The 22,074-nt window shown below is 43.0% G+C and overlaps 1 pseudogene across 1 annotated transcript in view; it reads left to right on the forward strand.

The window, feature by feature from the left end:
- LOC149156913 (biotin synthase, mitochondrial-like) overlaps window positions 1-22,074 on the forward strand; it is a 179,995-nt pseudogene that overhangs the window by 21,818 nt on the left and 136,103 nt on the right. Inside the window, exon 2 of the transcript XR_016262385.1 lies at window positions 8,752-8,931. The product of XR_016262385.1 is annotated as a biotin synthase, mitochondrial-like (transcript). The remainder of the gene's footprint in view (window positions 1-8,751; window positions 8,932-22,074) is intronic.

Raw genomic sequence — 22,074 nt, forward strand, 5'->3', positions numbered from 1 at the left:
AGTATATGATCCTTCACTCTGTCGAGGGTCATTTTTTTTGTCTTCGCCATTTCTCCCTTGTACTTCCTGAGCTGATCTAGATTTGTGGGCTCAGCTACCACTCATTGACATAGAATTTGAGAAAATGATCATCCAAAATGCATGACATCCTTGCCTTCCAGATCACATATTTGGATGCCCCATCCAACCTGTCTTGATCTCTCATTCCACTAGCTGCCATCTCTGCCAAATAGAAAGTCGAATAGCCTCCTCTCTTCTCTACGTAGCATTGGATTGGCCTATGCACTCCCTTCTGGAGCTTGTAGATTTGCCCCTTCTTGTTGCTACTCAGCTAGTGAGAATTTAGACTTCTTGGCTAGAAGTCCTTTGAAGAAGAAATTCCCTCAACTGTGTCTCTCTTTTCCCTCTAATGTATTTTTGCCTAGGAACTGCCTGCAGAAAATTGCGTCCCACCAGAAGAACCTCTTCGCTGAAGCTTCTGCTGCGTTGCTCCCTCTACCACTGACAAATCTTGATTTGGCAATACTACCTCTCTGTAGACTCACTCAGAGAGAGATTTGCCACGAAAATCTTGCCCTCTTGGCCTGACTGCGCAAACCCTCTGGGGATTCGAATTGCTACCTCTGCAATTTTTTTTGAATTCCCTTCTTCCTTCAGTGCTAGGTCTTCTAGCTCTGTTTTTCTTGCTTCACCTACAACTCTGATACCATGTGAACATTCCTAAACCCGGAATCCCTACTGCAGCAAACTGATGTTACCCCTCCTACTTGTTAATCCATACAAGTTATTTACTGTGTTCTACGGTAAATATCAAAGTAAATACAACTGCATCGTCCACTATTTAAAATAATATGTCGAAACAAGAAACTGAACAGGGAAAAGATACAACACAATCACACAATTATTTTTGGACAAATGTCCCCGAAAAAACCCAGTTTAGGAAAACAAGTGCAGCAGATCTGAGGGTTTTATTATTATGTAGTAGTAATTTCTGAATACAAACTCTAGATGCCTTGCTGGCTATCCAGTACAGAGAATATCACTTGACAAAAGAAATTAGTGAGATTACCTCACTCTACACTGCAAGTACCAGCTGATCCGACAACTGAAACAACGAGTCCCCGACTTCCTCTGCATTGTCCCTATGCAATCACGGCGTGGGCCTGTGTCACTGCCTCTGAGGAACCGCGTCACTTCCTCCTCCACTGGACCGATTTGCTCTCAGAAGCCTTGACTTTAGCCCTCTTGACTCAGAACATCGAACTCCCAGCTAAATTTCAGACTTCTGCATTGAAGACACTTCACTGCTCTGTGTGAGCCCTTCGTTTCTCTCCGTCACTCTCACTGGGCATTGTGCTACCTCCTCTGCGTCTTTCTCTACCTCTCTGCTGCGTATTCTTGGCTCAGGAGAAGATTCTCCAACCAAAACTATCTCTGCCCCTCTGCGTGATCACCACGAAATCACTGCGCTACTCTAGCCTCAACAATTCGATCTGACTGATCAACTCTGTGTATGTCCTCCGATTGCCCATCGAGCCTTCTCTTATAATCCTCTCACTGATCAATCATCGATCCAGATTAGATTCTAATCAATTGCTAGGATCATATTGACTTGATATCCGTCTTTTTTTAGAAGTTACACTCACAGTTTAGATTAATACCCATTAATTATTTTAATTTCCTAAGTTTAGACTTAGGGTCCCATTAAAAATAATTAATTATTTTAATAAAACTATCTCCGGGTGGAATTTCCCAAAACGATTTGTGGGTATTGGAGAGTGCATGTGTCTAAGCCTCCCTGCAAAATTTGAGACTTAGAGCACATCCGATGCTACCAGAAATCAACCATGACTAGCCTCTGGTTGGTAGTCCCATCTTAAAATGTCTTCCCCTTATTGAAATTCAATGCTTTGATCAGCTAAAAAAGTTGTGAAGAATTGCTGCTCCTCTAGGTGAGCTTCAACATATGCTGGTGTTAGAACTTTCCATTCCCGCCATGTAGAGGATTGATGCTGATTTTCCCAGTAATGGCAGACCAATGTTAATCATCTGTTGGTTAGGTTCTCACGTATCTAATGAGAATTTTCTGTTGTTAATCTCGGTCATTGATTCCATGAATCCTCCCAGAATAGAGCAAATTGGCCATTCCTTACCTCCCAGAAGCAATGATCTCGTACTAAAGACTTATTGTGCTTGGTTGCATTCCAGATATGAGATCCTTGGATCAGATTAGAAATTCTAATTAGTTGAGAGGTTGGAGTCCCTGAAGCGTATTTATTAGACTAGAATTTGCTCCACAAAGTTGAGGGACATTTGATCCAGCGCCACCATGTCTTGGCTGAGAGGGCTTGACTCATTACTGTAGGGTCATGGAGACCAAGACCCCCCATGCTTTTGAGAAGACAAATTTTATCCCACGCAACAAAAGCCCATTTGTGTAGTTTACTAGGGCCACCCCATAGAAAGGAGCGTTGAATGCTTCTGAGCTTACTGAAGATGCCTTTAGGGGTTGCTAGGGCTGAGAGCAGATATGTAGGAATGGACTGCATCATTGATTTGAGAAGGCGGAGGCGCCCTGCTAAATTTAGGGTCCTGAAAGTCCAAGTCTCAAGATGAGAGCTTAGCTTCCAATTTCACAATAAACTTCTCCCAAATTGATTGATGCAGGGGATTTTCTGTAAGGGGAGCACCCAAATATGTGGAGGGGAGACCTTCTCTTTGATAACCCATTATGCGCGAGATGTGAATCTGCACAACCAACAGAGTGTTAAAGATTTTTATTTTTTTTTGATATTTTATAAATGTACTTGAAGCGGCTCCAAATATTTCCGATATCTTCTTGAATTCTTGAGGTTCTTTGAGTGAGGGAAGGCCCATTAACATCATGTAATTTACGAATTGTTGATGTGCTGAACGCAGATGATCCGATCCTAAAGGAAGACCTTTGAGCTTTCCTTGTTCCAGAGCATGTTTAATAGATCGACCCAACCCTTCACCTATCAAGAGGAAAATATATGTTGACCCCTTGCCGAATGTCCCCGCGAAGGAATGAAGGTGGAAGAAGGCGATCCATGCCCAAAATTGAAAAGAAGGTTTTTGTGATCAAGGACATCACCCAGTGTACCAAATAATCATTGAATCCAAAGGCTACCAAATTATGAAAAATGAATTGCAAACTGATGTTGTTAAACGCCTTGTCGACATATCAAGTTTAAAGAGTATACTTGGTTTCTTAGGCGTGCGAAGGGAGTGAATTGTTGATTTGGGGTAGCATCGGATGTGCTCTAGCCTTGAAAATTGGTGGAGAGGCTAAAGCACATGAGATCTCCAAGACCTAGAAATGGTTTGGGTAGAATCTAACTAGTTTGGGAGATGTTAAAATAATTAATATTTTTAATGGAGTCCCTAAGTCTAAACTTAGGGAAAATAAAATATTAATGTGAATTAATATAAAACTGAGCTAGAATGGTCCAAAAGTCATGGATCAAGCCAGATCTAATCTTAGCCGTTGATTAGGGACTTAATCTCGGTCGTTGAATTGTCAACGAGAAAAATATAAGAGGAGGCTTGAGGGTCAGTTGGAGAACACATGGAGTTGATCAAGAATTCAATTTTTTGGGGCAAGGCTTGCTGAGGAAATCGAAGGAGTGATCAGAGTTGCAGTTGAGGGGTAGTGAATATAGTAGCAGAGAGGCAAAGAGAGTACGAGAACATCAACGCAGAAGCCGGGAGAGGGTTGACGCAGAGCCAGCTAGAGGCCACGCAGAGCTAGCCAGAGGCCACGCAGAGGTAGCCAGGGGCCACGCAGAGGTAGCCAGGGGCTGTGCAGAGCCTGAGGAGGGCCAGCGTGGGAGACGCAGAGGCTCAAGAGGCTGACGCTGGGCTAGAGAGGTTGACGCTGGGCTAGAGAGGCTGACGCATACCCTAGAGGCTGACGCCGGGAGATTTCGTGGCGTAGATTGGGGCTAATATCTGTCTCCGACTGAGAGGTACTACTGCTGAGGGCATTCTCTGTTGGGTGAGCCATTTCTGGCACCCAGATTGTATTCTGAAACTGTGTAATAATAAAACCCTCGGATAGCTGCACCGGTTTTCCCGCATTGGGTTTTTCTGGGGACATTAGTCCAAAAATAACTGTCACTTGTGTTCTTGTTTCTTTCAGTTGATGATTTGTATGTGTTGATACTGTACTTGTATTTATTTTCAGTATTTACATGGTAAATAACTTGTTAAGTAAATGAACAAGTAGGAAGAAATAAATCAGATAGTACAGGAAGAATTTCTGACGGATAGACTTAGAAATTCCAACATGGTATCAGAGCGTGGTTGCAGATCATAGGATAAGTGAGGGCATCAACCAAGCAGAGCAGCAACAACAGAAACAATTGTCCCAAGTGACAGAAGCTGTTCCTAGTGGAAAGTAACAAGGAAGGGGTGACACAGTACCTACGTCATCAGTTCGAGCCGAGAGGAGGATCAGTGCAGTGGCAGAGAGGAGCAGAACTGACCTACGCAGTGGCCGGTCATCTTTTTCTGTCACGAAGGATTGCCGCCTGTGGCCAGGAGGTGCAGATTTTGCTGGTGTTGGGATTGCGCAGAGCCTAGAGGCTCTAACCTTCAGATTGCTGAGGCATATGAGGCTGTGGGTAAGTTGCAGAGCGAAGTTGGTGGGGTACTGTGGTCAGAATAGTACCTAACAGGGCAAGACCAAGGAGGAGGGAGTTTTCGCCAAGGATTTCTAGCCAAGAAATCCGGATCAATGGTGTAGCTGCACTAACGATCGGAGTGGGGCATCTCGACATTCGCAGAGGGGTTTCCAGGAGGGAAATCGAGGCTTAGAGGGAGTCACACTGAGAAATTCCAGATGGGAAGTAGAGAGACTTGAAATAGTCGAAAGAGGAGCAAAAAAATGGCAGTGAATGGGCTAAGAGATCAGGATAGACTGAACGGAGCTTCAAACTTCGTAGTCTGGAAGGCCAGGATCTTGTCCATTTTAGACAGGTATCGCATCAAACACTTCGCCTTGAAAACGATAGCGATCCCGGTTGACCCACAAGGAGGCAATGGCCAGGGCAAAGTGCATCATCCTTGATGGTGTCAAGGATCATGTGGTGCCACACGTTGCCGAGAAGGAGACGGCAAATGAGATGTGGGAGACCCTGAAGAAATTGTACTAGCATACTTCTGTGCAGAGGAGGATGTTACTTGAAAACCAGTTGTGGTCATATCAGATGCAGAAAGGAGAGCAGATAGATGCCTTCCTCGGTGGATTGAAGGAGATCCGTGATCAGCTAACTTCCATAGGGGCCACACCGGATCAGGAACTGATGGTGAGGACCGCATTGAACGCAGTCTCAGAGGATTGGGAGGTATTTGTCCAGAGCATACTGGGCAGGACGAGCCTTCCAGATTGGGAGGAACTGTGGGCGACTCTTCGTCAAGAAGAGATCAGACGGGTGTCCAAGGCGGGGAGTAGCGGAAAAGGGGTCAGAATCAAGAAGGAGGAGGAAGAAGATGCGTCTCTTGCATCTGCGGGAAAGCAATAGAAACGGAAGAAGAAGGACCTCTCCAAGGTCAAGTGCTGCCACTGTGGGGAACTAGGTCACTATGCTAACCAGTGTCCTAGGAAGAAGAGCAAGGGAGAGGCTTCTAAGACCAAGGCTGCGCTGGCTAAGGCGGAGAAGGAAGTGGAGACTGATGATGACTGTGCCATGAGTGCTCATACACCTCGAGTGAAGATGCGGGGAGACATCGAGCTGTAGTCAGACGGACTTAGGCGATGAGGTGCATGATCCTCGAGGTACCCAACCTCTTGGATTATACCTTGCTACGGGAGCCCCGAAGAGTAACAAGACTGGCGGATGTTAGTAGAGACAGATGCAGATGGAGCGACAGAGAGGGCTACAGTGTAGGGTTCCCAGGACAGCGTGAGGTAGCAGTGCGAGAGGCATAAAGCTGTTGCAGTAGCGCATAGGTCTGAGAGGGAGCACTTGTGAGCAACAGAGGAAGCCTCAACACCGGGAGTGTTTCTAGCCTGACATAGATGTTAGAGTTGAGAGATCAATTACTTACTTCTCAGTAACTGAGTTACAGTGCAGCAGTGAGCAATGGTAGTGCTATGAGTAGCACGATGTAGGATGATGAGAGGGGATGCAGTGTAGATGTAGCAGTGGTAGTGGTAGGGCCATGGGCAGCAACACAGATGCAGAGGGAGCTGCCGTACGGATGCAGTAGTGGCAGGGCCATGGGTAGCAGTACATGATGCAGCAGTGGCAGGGCCATGGGTAGCAGTACATGATGCAACAGTGCAAAGGATGTTGGGCAACAGGCCTAGCATCAGCACAAGGACCGATGCCGGATGATCAGGGTGATACTCAGTGAGGAGTATTACTAGAGCACAATCCTTGCTAAGAGGGAGTGTTGATTTGGGGTAGCATCGGATGTGCTCTAGCCTTGAAAGTTGGTGGAGAGGCTAAAGCACATGAGATCTCCAAGACCTAGAAATGGTTTGGGCGGAATCTAACCAGTTTGGGAGATATTAAAATAATTAATATTTTTAATGGAGTCCCTAAGTCTAAACTTAAATAAAACTGAGTTAGAATGGTCCAAAAGTCATGGATCAAGCCAGATCTAATCTTAACCGTTGATTAGGGACTTAATCTCAGCTGTTGAATTGTCAACGAGAAAAGTATAAGAAGAGGCTTGAGGGTCAGTTGGAGAACACATCGAGTTGATCAAGAATTCAATTTTCTGGGGTAGGGTTTGTTGAGGAAATCGAAGGAGTGATCAAAGTTGCAGCTGAGGGGTAGTGAGTACAGTAGCAGAGAGGTAGAGAGAGTACCGGGAGCATCAACGCAGAAGCGGGAGAGGGTTGACACAGAGCCAGCTTGAGGCCACGTAGAGCTAGCCAAAGGCCACATAGAGGCAGCCAGGCGCTATGTAGAGCCTGAGGAGGGGGAGACGCAGAGGCTCCAAAGGCCGACGCAGAGCCCCGAGAGGCTGACACTGGGCCAAATAGGCTGACGCTGGGCTGATGCTGGGCCAGAGAGGCTGATGCATACCCTAGAGGCTGACGCTTGGAGATTTCGTGGGGTAGATTGGGGTTGATATCTGTCTCCGACTGAGAGGTACTACTATGGAGGGCATTCTCTGTTGGGTGAGTCATTTCTGGCACCCAAATTGTATTCTAAAACTGCTTAATAATAAAACCCTCTAATAGCTGCACCGGTTTTCCCGCATTGGGTTTTTCTGGGGACATTAGTCCAAAAATAAATGTCACTTGTGTTCTTGTTTCTTTCAGTTGATGATCTGTCTGTGTTGATACTGTACTTGTATTTATTTTCAGTATTTACATGGTAAATAACTTGTTAAATAAATGAAAAAGTAGGAAGAAATAAATCAGATAGTACAGGAAGAAATTTTGATGGATAGAATTAGAAATTGAAAAGAAGGTTTTTGTGATCAAGGACATCACCCAGTGTACCAAATAATCATTGAATCCAAAGGCTACCAAATTATGAAAAATGAATTGCAAACTGATTTTGTTAAACGCCTTGGACATATCAAGTTTAAAGAGCATACCTGGTTTCTTAGGCGTGCGAAGGGAGTGAATGTGTTCCTAAACCAAAATCAGACTGTTGAATATTTGTCTTCCTTCCACATACCCTGTTTGTTCCGGAGAAATCAAAGCTGGTAGAAGGGTCTTCAGCCTGTTAGCAATGGTTTTAGAGATTAGCTTATATAAGACATTGCACAAAGCAATTGGTCTGAAATCTGACTGAGCAGTGGCTTTATGTGATTTCGGCAGCAAGAAGATGAAAGTAGGCTTCGAAAGCTGAAAGAGAGAAGAGGTGCATCTTGAATTTTCCACCACTTGCCACATCATTGCCCAGGATTGACCAGCAGGCTGCGTAGAATTCTGCTGTGAATCCATCTGGACCCAGTGCTTTATTCTTTGGCATATTCATCACAATTTCCTCTACCTCACTAAATGTTACGTCTTTGTTCAAAATAGCATTTTGCTCCTCAGTTACCAGCTTTGGAACATGTCTGGTAACTTTCACTATTGCCTCCCTCCTGTCCCTTATTGGCTTTGAGAGTAATTCTTGAAAGTGGCGTTCCAGGGCACTAGATATATCATTATGATCCTCTAATACTTGACTTTTGGCTGATACATCAAAGTTGACTTCAGGATTCAGTTTAATTATGGTACAGTATTTATTGGCTGTCCACTCATGTTTCAAGAAAGAGAGATGCCATTTAACAGACTCTTGGGTATGTTTTTATATAGAAATTGTTTGTTTTCTTCTTAAGGAATATTTGTCTGGATGGATTAAGATTATGGTAGCAAACATGAATACCTGCCCTTTTTATTGCTTTCAAGAGTGCAATTTTAAGTGTTATATATGTTCAATTAATTGTTTACAATGTTTCTTTGCATATCCTCTAGGTTCTATCAATTGTATTATAGAGCTTAGGATGCAGCTTTTAGCTGTTTTTTTCTGCCATAGGCCACTTTTTTCTGGTTGTATTAGTTTCTATTTCTTGTGTTCTGCTTTGTGATCTTCTCAAGGAAGCAGTGACTACTTTAAGAGGTTAAACCTTTCCTGTAAAGTTAAAAATTGGGAATTGGACTTATTGTTTTGCTTGATTTGTTTGTTGGATTACTATCACGGATCCTACTATTCGTATATATTTCATATAAAGGGCTTTCACCCAGTCATCTCAAAATGAATTCTTTGACTTATGCAGGCTCAGGTGCACAGACATGCCCACAAATATAGAGAGGTACAACAATGCACTCTTCTTTCTATCAAGACAGGAGGCTGTTCTGAAGATTGTGCATATTGTCCCCAGTCATCTCGATATGACACTGGGGTGAAAGGCCAAAAGCTCATGAATAAAGATGCGGTGATTGAGTCAGCAAAAAAGGTGCTATTCTTTTTATTATTCAATTTGCGAACCAGGTGATTGTGTCCTTTGCTTTGATAGAGAGTGGGTTCACTTCTGTTTAATTTTAGAGGTTGTTATGGTAGAATGGACTATTTTCTAGTAAATTGTGTCTAGCTCAAGGTTTTGAGAGAAGAAATGTTATCATCTTCACCTGGATTCAAATCCCGTTTGTGACATGTTCGTTCTCTGTGAGCCAATTGTTGATTGTGGCTGGCAAGGTGATAGCAATCTCATTCTTGCTTACAGGCTTGAGGTTGGGTTGATATGTCACATGTTAAAAAGGGAATAGACATTTTTTCCTACAAATGTACTGGGCCCCTTTTGTACAGTACATCCCTTAGCTTAATATCTTGGTCACTACAAAGATTTCATGTAGCACTTTTTTACTTGTCATCCACAATCTAGAGATTAAGTAAATTCTAAATGTCCACTTGAAGAGTTCGACTTGGCTTGATTTCACCCTTGAAAGTGCAACGTTCCCTTTAATTTGACTCCAGAAAGGCAATAATATTATAAATGAAGAATAATAGCCCAAAAATACTCAATGTTATAATGAAGAATAATAGCCCAAAAATAATCAATGTCCAACTCAAGATGAGCCTCCGGCTAGATGAGGTGATTTGATTTGCTTTGCTTGGTTCAATTGGGTCCATGGGAAACTTGACTTGGTCAAAGTAAGTTCTATTTGGTTTTAAGCATCTTGATTTGACTTTGCAACTGCTATAACTTTGTCCAAAAGAAGACCAACTGTTCCCTTGACCATGTAACCACCCCAAGTCTCACTTTATTGACCTGCCATGTCTGTTGACCCCCACCTAGCATCTAGTGAGGATGTCATCATGCATGGAATGTGGATCTCCAACGCTCTATGGAATTTGAGGATTTTGCGACCTGTGTTTTGTTTGACCAACCTTGTAGATAACTTTTGATGTAAATATTGTCTCTTCATCCCAAGATTTGACCATGTTTTGCCACTTGGAATCCCCACGGGCCACGTGTCACTGATGACGTTTGACTATCATTTTTTGAGTGATTACTTCATCTTTTGCAAAAGTTTGCACATGCCATGTCATCCACTTTTTATTTTGAGCAATCTAAGAGCAAGTTGAATTTTTGACTTCTAGGACCAAATGCATTGGGAAATGTGCACTGCCTTGAGAAACGTGAACTGCTGAAAACTATGAAATTTCCATTTTGAGAACTAGCTGATAATTCTGTACCAAGGCCAAGATGCATATAGGCTTAATGACACATGACCATGTGGTAAGACAAAGATGTGCACAACATGAAATGATTGGCCCCTTCAATTGTGATCACTTGCACATAACCGGATGGTCCCACAAACCACTAGTCCTGAGGTGATCTACTCCAATTCCTCCAACCCTATACAGGATTAAAGGAGCTAAGGGCAGGAATCAAAGGGACTAGCCATGGTCTACCATAATAGGCCTAAGAGACCTCAATACAAAAACTCACATGGCCTACAAGGCTTTAGCTTGCATCCTTGGGCTTACAGTGATGTTATGCAATGTGGGGAATATCTGTATGTACCCTTGCTGAAATGAGGGCTAACAATACCTAGGATAAATCCTAGAATTTTCAAGGCACAAGGTTAGATAACAATAAGGCTCGAAGCCATTACAACAATATACTCGATATGAGCTCGACATGTCATTTGTGGGAATTGAACCTAGGTGGAGAGGATGACAATCATTCCTCCCAACCACCCGAGATAAACCCAATTGAATAGGTCGACAGATTGTTATGCCAATAGAGTGCACATCAAAATTGTGTTATGGTCTTTGGAACTTTGTACTGCTATCAAGCTAATATGTCTATGATTATGATGATACAATATTGATGTCAGGCTACGAGAATGCCCATTGCCATTGTATCAAGTTTTAAAATGGATAAGAACTAACATTGGAAATAATATTTCCTTGTTGCACACGTTAGCTTGCTCATGGTCATCGTATTCTGTCACTTTCCTTCTATTCGTCTAAATTTGCTTTTTTAGCTTCCTTAATGATGGTTATATTCACAGAGGAGTTTGGGAATGTAACTTCTTGTTCCTAAAAGGATACTTTTAGCCTCAATGCATTGTATATGTGACTTGTTCAACTGTTAATATTTTGTTATGTAATGCTACTGTTACAAGTATGGTAAGATCTGTTTATATTAGTGTTGCATGAAACGCTCCCCTCGGATCAAAACCCCGAAACGTGACCCTTATGGATCAAAATCCCGAAACGAAGATCCGGCCGAAAAAGCTGCTCCCTGCCCTGTGGGAACTATCTAGCCCGATCTGCGTTTTAGGGGGCAGATCGCTCGACCGAAACGCCACGTTTCAGGGCCGAATTCCTTCCCTAACCCAACTTAGATCCTCCCCCAACCACTAGTTAACGAAATAAATTAAAAAAACCGAATTAAAAAGCCCTTTCACGTCTCATTTGCGCACATGTATTTTTGGAGAGCTTGGAGAAGAGAGGAGAGGAGAGCTTGGAGAAGAGAGGAGAAAGAGAGGAGAGACTTGATGAGAGCTTGGAGGAGTGAAGAAGGAGGAGCTAGGAGAAGGAGGAGGAGCTTGGAGGAGTAAAGAAGGGCTTCCATCTACAAGAGCTAAAAAGGTAAGTGCAAACCTGAAACTCCCTCATTTTTTTGTCATTGTTTTTTGTAATTTTCTCCTCCCTCTTCTACTCTTTCCCATTTTTTCTTCTTGCTCATTTTATTGCAGGTTGCCCACCACCTATATTCATATTCCAAGATGGTGTTCTTTTGGCTTCTATGTATCATTCCACTTTTGGTTTTCATGATGGCAAGGGGGAGTAGGAATAGAAGGGAAGAAGAATAAGAGGATGGTCCCCATATGAGTGACCCAATGTATGATGAGGAGAAAGGGTTTGAAGAGAAAGGGGATGAACATGAAGGGGACTCTGAAACACTAGAGGGGAAAGCTGCCATGACACCCTTGTGGAACTATGTGACCAAACTTGAAGGCAGAAAAGGTGGTGGAAGTTACAAAATTTTGTGCCCTCATGGTTCTCATGGAGGAAAACCATTTAGTGGTTCATATACCCGTGTGGGGAGGCATCTTTGTGGGGTGATGGATAGTGATGAGAAAAAGGGTGTTGTGGGGATACAAATATGCCCAAACATTTCAGCTGAACAAAGAAGAAAATGAATCCAAATAGAGGAGGTTGCACAACAAAAAAGCAAGAAACAAAAATCTCAGTCTGAATCAAGTGCAACCTCTAGATTTGGTAGCTCATCTCCTCATGGTACTTTTGCAAGCTCTGGAGGTAAAATAACAATAGGGGATTTCCTGAATGTTGCTGGGAGGGATGATGTGGATGGAAAGGTAGTCTGATTTCTTTGTGCTTGTGGTGTACCTTTCAATGTGCTTCGCTCTACTTATTGGTATGAAATGGTAAAGACCATCAATGAAGCCCCAAAAGGGTACATGCCCCCCAACTATGAGAAAGATAGAACAATGTTATTAGAAAGAGAAAAAGCAAAGGTTCAAATAGATTTGACACATTTTACAAATGAGTGGGTGGATTGTGGGGTATCCATTGTATCAGATGGGTGGACAAATATTAGAAACCAACATTTGACAAATGTTCTTGGTGTTTCTGCTAGTGGTGCAGTATTTATTACATGTCATGACTCCTCCATCAGTGCAACCTCCCAGAACATTGCAAATCTCCTATTGCAATCAATCAGAGATGTTGCTCCCAATAATGTGGTTCAAGTGATCATAGATAATGCAACAAATTTTAAGGCAACAGGAAATGTGATTGAGCGTACTTATCCACACATCTTTTGGTCTGGGTGCTTGGTGCACACATTGAACCTTTTGATGCATGATATTATGAAGCATAAAGAATGTGGGTGGGTTAATGAGCCTTACAAGAGAGGGAAGCAACTCATTAAATTTATCATAGGGCATACAAGGGTAAACTACTTCTATGGCACTTACTCCAAGTTGCAGTTTCTTAAACTTGCAAAAACAAGATTTGCAAATTATTACCTCACCTTTAGGTGGCTAGTGAATGTGAGACAAGCTTTAATTAATATGGTGACCTCTAAATCATGGGAGGAAATTAACACTGATAGAGATGGTGCTAATGTTGCCAAGGACACTATTCTTGACATGTTCTTTTGGTCATAGGTTAAATATGTTTTGCAATTCACCAAACCAATTTATTACATGATCAAGTTTGCAGATTCAGATCGGCCAATAATTGGGTAGGCGTATGAGCAAATGTATAGCATGTTGGGGCAGATTTAAGACATTGTTGAGCCTAGAGATATCACCTTGTACAATTATATTCGTCCAAAGGTGGAAAAACGATGGGATATGCTAAATGTTCCATTGCCTGCATTAGCATATGTTTTGACACCTAAATACTATCATCCATCATGGCTTTCAACAGCAACACCTAGGGGGGGGGGAGTAGGAGAAAACCACATCTAGATCTAGAGGTTCTAGAAAAATATATGATTGCATTGGATAAATTAGTCCTTCATGAGGAGGAGGCTGCCATGGTACAGAAACAGTTGAGCAACTATATGCTTAGCACTGGTCCATTTGGGAGCATGCATGCAATTAGAGACTGAGAGAGTTTTTCTTCTCTTGAGTGGTGGAACATGCATGGAGGTGCTACTCCACTTTTACAGACTTTGGCACTGCGGGTGCTATCACAGGTGGTAAACACTTCTTCTGCAAAGAAGTGTTGGAGCTCTTATTATTTCATCCTCAGTGTTAAAAGGAACAGGTTGAGTTTAGACCCGACAGAGAGCTTGTTTTATGTTCATTACAACTTGCGATTGTTGTCCCATTACTGTGATGATGCAAAGATTAATAGAGACTTTAAGTTTTTGGACAAGAATCCATAGGAGCCCAATTTGGAGGATGGAGTGTTGCAATTAGAGCAATTATAGGATGCTCTTATCCAGGATGATGATGATCGAGTTGTGATGCCACCCCCATCTGGTCCCTTGGTTCCCAGGTTCGCAGGTTCCATGGTTCAACACCAACGACAGGGGCTTCGTCTTCATCAGTTTCAGTGCCACAACTTCCACAACCACCATCTTCTTCATTGTCACCACATGGAGGCCCACCACCATGTACTCTTCGTGGTTGAAGGAGGAGATATTAGTAGATATATTCAAAATTTACTACTTTTGTCATAGATTAATCATTAGACTTGTAGGCTTGTTGTGAATTTGAAATTTTTTGTTTTGGTGGTGGTCAAGTGGCCTATTTTGTAAACATTATTATTTTAATTTTGGACATGACTTATGTTGAGAGTTGCTCACTTGCTAGATAGTATGCTTTATGTTTTATAATATGCTTAAATGTTTTATGTTTTATAGTATGCTTAAAAATTTGATATATGTTTGTAATATCTAGAATATAGATGGTTGATGCTTGTTAAATAATCATTGATGTACAATGGAATCATGGATGTCATATCTATCTTGATTTATGTAAAAATATGCATGTTTTCATGTTTTCTACAACTAATTTGGTATTTGGGATGTTTATTTTGAATATAAATGCAAATATATATATATATATATATATATAGTAGACGCTTCGCTTCCATGATTTTTGGAAAATGACGCTTCAACGTCCCCGCCTCCAAAAAATGTCCCCGCTTCATGCAACGTTGGTTTATATGCTTTTAGCAAAGGGTTATATGCATTATTTTGGATAATATTAGCTGATTTTAAGGAATGTTGCATGGGATGCTGTATATATGTTGCGTAACTTGTATGTCTATCATTTAGATAGTACTGTGATTCTACTATTAGTAGATGAAAAACTTTCTGCTTGTTATTCAAATGCTTCCATTCATCATTTCTTTTTTGTGGTGCACAATTAGAGATTGGACCCATTGAGATAGAAGATAAATAGACACTATTGAATTTTCAATCACAATACCAAGTGACTTCTTGACCTTATCACGCAAATTTGTGTCCACAAACCTGCATGACACTTTTAGACAGTCAATCCTGTCATAATTGAAAGTCTGTTCGTTCGGACTGGTGTTTTCCAATATAAGAGCTTGAGTGCTGAAAGACAGTTTGGGACAGCAAAAGGAAAAATTACAGCTGCTGATTTTTCACTCAGAAAATTCCAGCAAGCTGATTTTTTTCATAAACAACAGTTTTATCTTTACTACAACAGTGCTATTTTTCAGTTTTAGGACAACAGGATGTCATTGGGATTGAGGGTGGAGGATAGGCTGGATGGGCATACAAATTACAATGTTTGGAAGGAGAGTATCTTTGAGGAGGCAGAAGTCTGGGATATCATGGTGCATACCACACAAAACCCTGTTGTTGTGCCTACTGATGCTACTCAGTTGACAACTTATAATAAAAAGAACAACAAGGGTAAGAGGCTGATTCTAGACGGAATCAAAGATCTCTACCAGAATACCAATGAGAACCGGAAGATGGTCCTGAAGGAGAAGCTGAAGAACATTAAGATGGGTAATGATAGTGCAGCTGGATATCTCACAAAGATTACTAATGTGAGAGATGAGTTGGCAGCGATTGGAGAGGCCATTCCACCCACTGAGTTGGTGCGGATTGCAGTGAATGGCCTCCCCCGTTCATGGTTGAATTTTGCTGATGGGGTTTGTGCACGTGAGACTCTTCCCACATGGGAGAGGTTTTGGGATGATTGCATTCAGACAAAGATGAGGAAAGGTCAGCTTGGGGCAGCCAAGCCAGTTGAGCAGGATGAGGATGTAGCACTGGTGGCAGGAGGCAAGAAAGGTAAAGGGAAGAAGCAGGCTTCCACAAGCAGTGGTGGGGGCAAAGGCAAAGGTAAAGGTAAACAGGGGAACACACAGAAGGACTATTCCAAGGTGAAGTGTTGGAATTGTCAAAAGATGGGACACTATGCAGTTGTGTGTCCGGAGAAGAAGAAGAAGAAGGGGAAGAACCAGGACGTGGCAGCTTCAGCAGAGATTGAGGACTTTGCAGGTCGTTTTGACCGGGAGTTTGCGTTCACTACGTGTGAGTCCTCTAGTGCAGGATCACTTGCCACACAGGTTCAGAGGGAGCATGCTTTTTCCGCGATTAGCAGAGAATCTTCAGGTATCTGGTATGTGGATAGTGGGGCTTCACGTCATATGACAGGAGTCCGTGAGTACTTCTCAGAGCTTTCAGAGAGTGGCACTGATATTGAGGTAGTACTCGGTGATGACAGAGTTGTTAGAGCAGTCGGGGTGGGGACACTGACATTTCAGAGGGAGTCCAAACCTCCATTGAAAGTGTCAGATGTTCTTTATGTGCTAGGGATGAGGAAGAACCTCATATCCTTCTCAGCTTTGGAGGACAGAGGATATGAGGTACTGTTCAGGGGAGGACAAGTGTTGATGTATCCCAGGGGCACTCCAGCTGATTCAGCTAGAGTGATAGGTGTACGCCATGCAAAGATGTACAAGTTTGCATTCCAGCCCCTTTTGGCATTAAGCAGTAGTACCGACAGCAGAGCTCGCAGTGCTGAGCTGTGTGAGATTTGGCACCGCAGGATGGGACATATGTATCATGGAGCCTTGAGGACATTGCGGGAGATCACTACAGGTGTGCCAGATTTCAGTACTAATCACTTTGATACTTGCAGAGGTTGTGCGATGGGCAAGTTTGCCAAATCCCCTTTTCCCAGCAGTGACAGCAGAGCGACTGGGATACTTGATTTGATTCATTTTGATGTGAGCGGTCGGATGTCTCATGTTTCCTTGAGTGGATATGAGTACTATGTTTTACTCATTGATGATCACTCCAGGAGGTACCTGGATTTATTTCTTGAAGACCAAGAGAGGTCTTCAAGCGGTTTGAGGAGTTCAGAGCTCTTGTGGAGACATAGACAGGTCGGAAGATCAAGTCCCTGAGGTCGGACAATGGAGGAGAGTACACCCTTGGAGAGTTTGTTGATTATTGTGTGGAGGCAGGCGTTAGGAGGGAGTTCACTGTTCCTTACAACCCCTAGCAGAACGGGGTTGCAGAGAGGAAGAACAGATCCATCAGAGGGGCTGCCAAAGCCATGTTACATGATCAGGGGTTGCCATTGTTCTTGTGGGCAGAGGCCTGCAACACAGCTGTTTACTTGCAGAATAGGAGTCCGCATCGTGCCTTGGGGCACATGACCCTGGAGGAGGCTTTCTCTGGGAAGAAGCCTGATATTGGTCATCTTCATATCTTTGGATGCATTACATACTCCTATATACACAAGGAGAAGAGGACCAAACTAGAGCCCACTGCAGAGAAGGGTATCTTTGTGGGCTACAGTGAGACCTCAAAGGCCTTTCGGATTTACATTCCTGCACAGAGGAGAGTTGTTGTTAGACGGGATGTGAAGTTCGAGGAGGACCGGGCCTTTAGGAGGTCACAGGAGTTAGAGTATCTGGATCAGCCAGACCCTCAGCAGCAGTTGAGTCAGTCGCAGGGATCCAGTGGGCAGGGATCAAGTGGATCAGGAGGATCAGGAGGTACATCTATGAGGATGTCAGGTCCGTCAGTGAGCAGTGGCTCGCCGAGCCAGAGGGGTGGTGCTCCGGGAAACATGCAGAGCAGTTCACAGAGCAGTTCACTAGGGAGTCCACTGATGGACAGTTCACATGGTACCTCAGCTTCTACAGGTTCAGGTCCAGGCAGGAGGACATCAGACAGACAGTCAGGAGTTCAGGCTACTGATGGTGATGAGGAGGAGGAGTTTCATTCTCCTATGGGAGAAGCATGCTCAGGGAAGAGGAAGCCCAAGTGGCTTCAGGACACCTTGAGAGATGCCTCATCTATTGCTGAGCCGAAGAGGCTGGTCAGAGAGAGTAGACCACCTGAGAGGTTTTGTAGCTATATGGCGATGGTTACCAGCATCCTTGACTCTGAGCCTTTTAGCTATGAGGAGGCAGCTAGCCAGCAGGTCTGGAGAGAGGCCATGCAGGAGGAGTATTCTTCTATCATGAAGAATGATGTTTGGGAGGTGGTGCCGAGGCCTGAGGGCAAATCCGTGGTTACTTCCAGATGGCTTTACAAGGTAAAGCATGCTACAGATGGTAGCATTGAGAAATTCAAAGCGAGGTTTGCGGCTAGAGGGTTCTCCCAGGTAGAGGGAGTTGATTATGAGGAGACCTTCTCTCCCGTGGCTCGATATACTTCGATCCGCTCCATTATATCGATAGCGACAGAGATGGGTTGGAAGATCCACCAGATGGATGTGAAGACCGCATTTATCAATGGCTTCATACAAAAGGAGGTGTACATTGAGCAGCCACAGGGCTTTGAGGTGCATGGGAAGGAGTCCCATGTGTGCAGACTGAAGAAGGCCCTTTATGGCCTGAAGCAAGCTCCCAGAGCTTGGTACTCCAGGATAGATACATACTTGCAGGGGATGGGTTTCACAAAGAGTGAGGCAGATCCGAACCTTTACTTTATTGTGATAGGTGAGGAGCCTCTCATTCTGGTGTTGTATGTGGATGACTTGGTCATTACAGGTGCAGAGAGACTCATAGAGCACTGCAAGAGAGATCTTGCGACGGAGTTTGAGATGAAGGACATTGGCTTGATGCATTACTTTTTGGGCTTGGAGGTGTGGCAGGAGGAGGGGAATTTCTTCCTGGGGCAGGGGAAGTATATTGTGGACATCCTTAGCAGATTCCACATGGAGGATTGTAGACCCATGTCGACACCGATGATCACCAACTGGAAGAAGCTTCATGCTTCGGATTCCGAGTTGGTGGATCCCACATTGTACAGGCAGCTGATTGGATCCTTGATGTATTTAGTCAACACTAGACCAGATATCTGTTTTGCAGTCAACACGATGAGTTAGTTTATGTGTGAGCCTAGGAAGGTTCACTGGGTGGCTGCAAAACACATTTTGCGGTACTTGCAGGGGACAGTGGATTATGGTCTGGACTACAGGCAGGGAGATGGAGTGAGATTGGCAGGATACACTGATTCTAATTGGGCAGGTTGTGCTTCTGATAGGAAGAGCACTTCAGGGTGCTGTTTTGGGTTGGGTTCAGCAGTAGTGTCATGGTTCAGCCGGAAGCAGCAGTCAGTAGCACTGAGTTCAGCGGAAGCAGAGTATATGGCAGCCAGTCTAGCTAGTTGTGAGGCTATCTGGCTTCGCAAGATGTTGTTTGGCTTATTTGGTCAACCGTTGAGACCTTCAGTGATTACTGTGATAATCAGAGTTGCATTAAACTCACGGAGAATCCAGTATTTCATGACAGGTCAAAGCATATCGGGATCAAATATCATTTCATCAGAGACTATGTTCAGAAGGGAGCTGTGAAGCTTGAGTATATTTTCACTGATGAGCAGGTTGCAGATATTCTTACCAAAGCCTTACCACGGGTCAAGCATGTCTACTTCAGAGACAAGATGGGTGTGGTGAGGAACACCTTCCTCGGTAAGAGGGAGTGTTGAAATTTGGTACCGGAGGGCAGGTGGTTCCCTTAGGCTTTGATCTTTGGCCTAGGGAAAAGTGTCCAAAAGAATTTAATTTTTCTCCTAAAGTAACTTTATAATTTTTATAAAGTTAAATCTAATTTAAAAGTGACTAAGTGATAAAGTTACTAAGTCTAATTTTAAAGTGACTTTTATAAAGTCAATGAAAAATTAGAAATGAAAAGTGAGTTTGGAAATAAATGACTAAGTGGGTCTTTATTAAAGTGGGGTGAATTAAAAAATAAAAAGTGAGATTTAAATGAGCATTTAATCTCAGCCTTAGATTTCAATCTATTTTAGCCATTGGATTTAAGGATCACCCAAAAGTAACTTGGATTACCCAAAAGTCACTTGGGGTTAGATTAAAGGAGGAAAATGAGGAAAATGTCATTCATTCTTTCATGAGCAGATTGGGAGAAGGAGAGCAAGAGAGCAAGAGAGATTTCTGAGCAGGGAGGAGAAGGAGACAGCAGCTTGGCACACATTCCAAGGCAGCAGTTGAGTAGATTTGTACAGTTGATTCAGCACACAGTGAAAGGCAGATTTTGGCACGATTTTCGAGTGGTTTGCACAAAAATCGAGGAGCAGTTTTCTTATTTTTCTGCACGCAAAACGAGGGCCGTACAATGTATTTATTGCAGTCCGTACAATGCATTTAATGTTGGCTGTACAACAACATTTAATGCTGAAAGTGGGCACGAAAATCGAGGAGGCTGTACAGCATTTATTGCTGTCTTGTTTGCTGTAATTTCTAGTTTGCTGTGAGGCATGGGAAAAGAGATAAGTTGTAAATTTGCTTGCTGATTTTTTGCTGAATATTTCTCACTGTGAAAAAGACATTTTCAGAAATAAAGAAGAGCTCTCGAACTGGTTTTCCCCAAGAGTTGTAGGGTGTTTTTCCAGGGTCAAGTTGACCAAAAATCTCAGTGTTTAAATGTGTTTTAATTGTTGTTTATTACTGCTGATTTTTATTTCTGCAATTTCCAGCATTCTGTAAAATTTCCAGAATTTGTGTTTTCAACAATATTTATTTTTTCAGCTTGTTAAATGTATGGTTATGGGAAAGGGCATTTAACTACATGGGAGAAATAAGGTGAAACTGGAAACCGGGGTGAGAAATGAGAAATTTCTACATTGTGCAACTATATGGTGCGTCTTTTCCTCTTTTTAGCCTCAAATTTATAACTTTAGATTGAGCTAAATCCCTAATGCTAATCTACTAAGTGATTTACTGTGGAGATTAGATTTCGCTTCGCTTGAGATCAATGGTTGAGATTAAAACATAATCATTAAAGTAAATACCTTACTTTTCCTATCTGCCAACATAATAATTATGTGCTTTTCCTAGGTGAAAAACTTAATCTAAGTTGCAATAGCAACTTGTTCACACTTTGGCAAGTGTCCTATGTTGATTTTTGGGTGACTTCTTGCATGCCTAGACACATAGGCATGTGCAGAAGTGCCCGGGCTACAAACATCAACACTCCTCCTTAGCGATGGAGGTACTTCTTCCCCTAAGAATGGGCTGCGTTCCTGGAACTGCATATGCTGCGATGGATGCCCCCTTTGAACTAGAAGCCTTCGCTACCACCTGGTCTAGAAACATCCTCGAAGCTCTGCCCCCCTTGGATTGGATTCTAGAAGCCTCCTGCACCTGAACTTGTAAGGTCATCTCATACCAAGAGACTTTCTTAACAGATTTGGAAGAATCTTCTGACTCCTTGTCTCTAACTGAACCTGAAGGTTGACATCCTCTGAGTTGCTCAATCTTTGCAACTATTGGCTCCTTGTTCTCTGTCATTGCTTTGCTTCTTGCCATCACTCAATTAGGTTGGCCATTTAGCCTATACAAGTTACTCTCTCTAACTCCAATAACGTGGCCCTCATCAGACTTAGATCCCATGGGTCTGATCAATGCTTGTTTGTCTTGGAAATGTACACAAAACCCCTTCTTCTCTATCATAGATACTGAGAGCAAAGTCCACCTGGGTCTTGGTACCCATAACATGTCCTTCACTTTTATCCTGCCTCCTGACTCAAGTTGGAATATCATTGTTCCAACCCCCTTCACTTCATGTTCGAAATCAACACCAATCTCTACATGCAGTTCTGAGCAATGTTGCGATAATCGTGATCGGGATTAAATTGACAAGGGTCTGGAAAAGGAAAAAAATCGGCAAAATTAAAAACATAAAAAAATTAAAAATATTAAAAAAACACAAAAATTAAGGTTTTTGGGGAAAAATCGCGATTTTTTCAAAATGAAGAAATACTGATTTAATCGTTTTAGGGAAAAAATCGCAATAAAATCGCGATTTTCGCAACACTGGTTCCAAGTCCCACTCGGTTAGGTTGTCAAATAACTCTTGTGCCCTTCTTCTTGTGGCCCTTGTGCTAAGTCCTTCTAGCACCCATAAGAAAACTATTGGTTTATAGACACCCACGTAAATTGCTGCCAAACCCTCGACTAGTACAGTTTCCCTCTCCACCTCAGAGGGTTGACCTCCACCAATCCTGTCGACAAGCCCTGTTGGTACTATCCTCTGTACCATGCTCTGCTGGGCACTACAGGTTCATGGTTGTCGCTGCGGATCCCCTTCCCAACAACTCTGCATCCTCTCATGACCGTTGTCCGGCCCGTGGCATTGC

The sequence above is a fragment of the Pinus tabuliformis genome, chromosome 9, assembly GCF_031772625.1.
Source record: "Pinus tabuliformis cultivar Carrire ecotype Pingquan chromosome 9, CPIR1, whole genome shotgun sequence".
Classification (NCBI taxonomy): Eukaryota; Viridiplantae; Streptophyta; class Pinopsida; order Pinales; family Pinaceae; genus Pinus; species Pinus tabuliformis.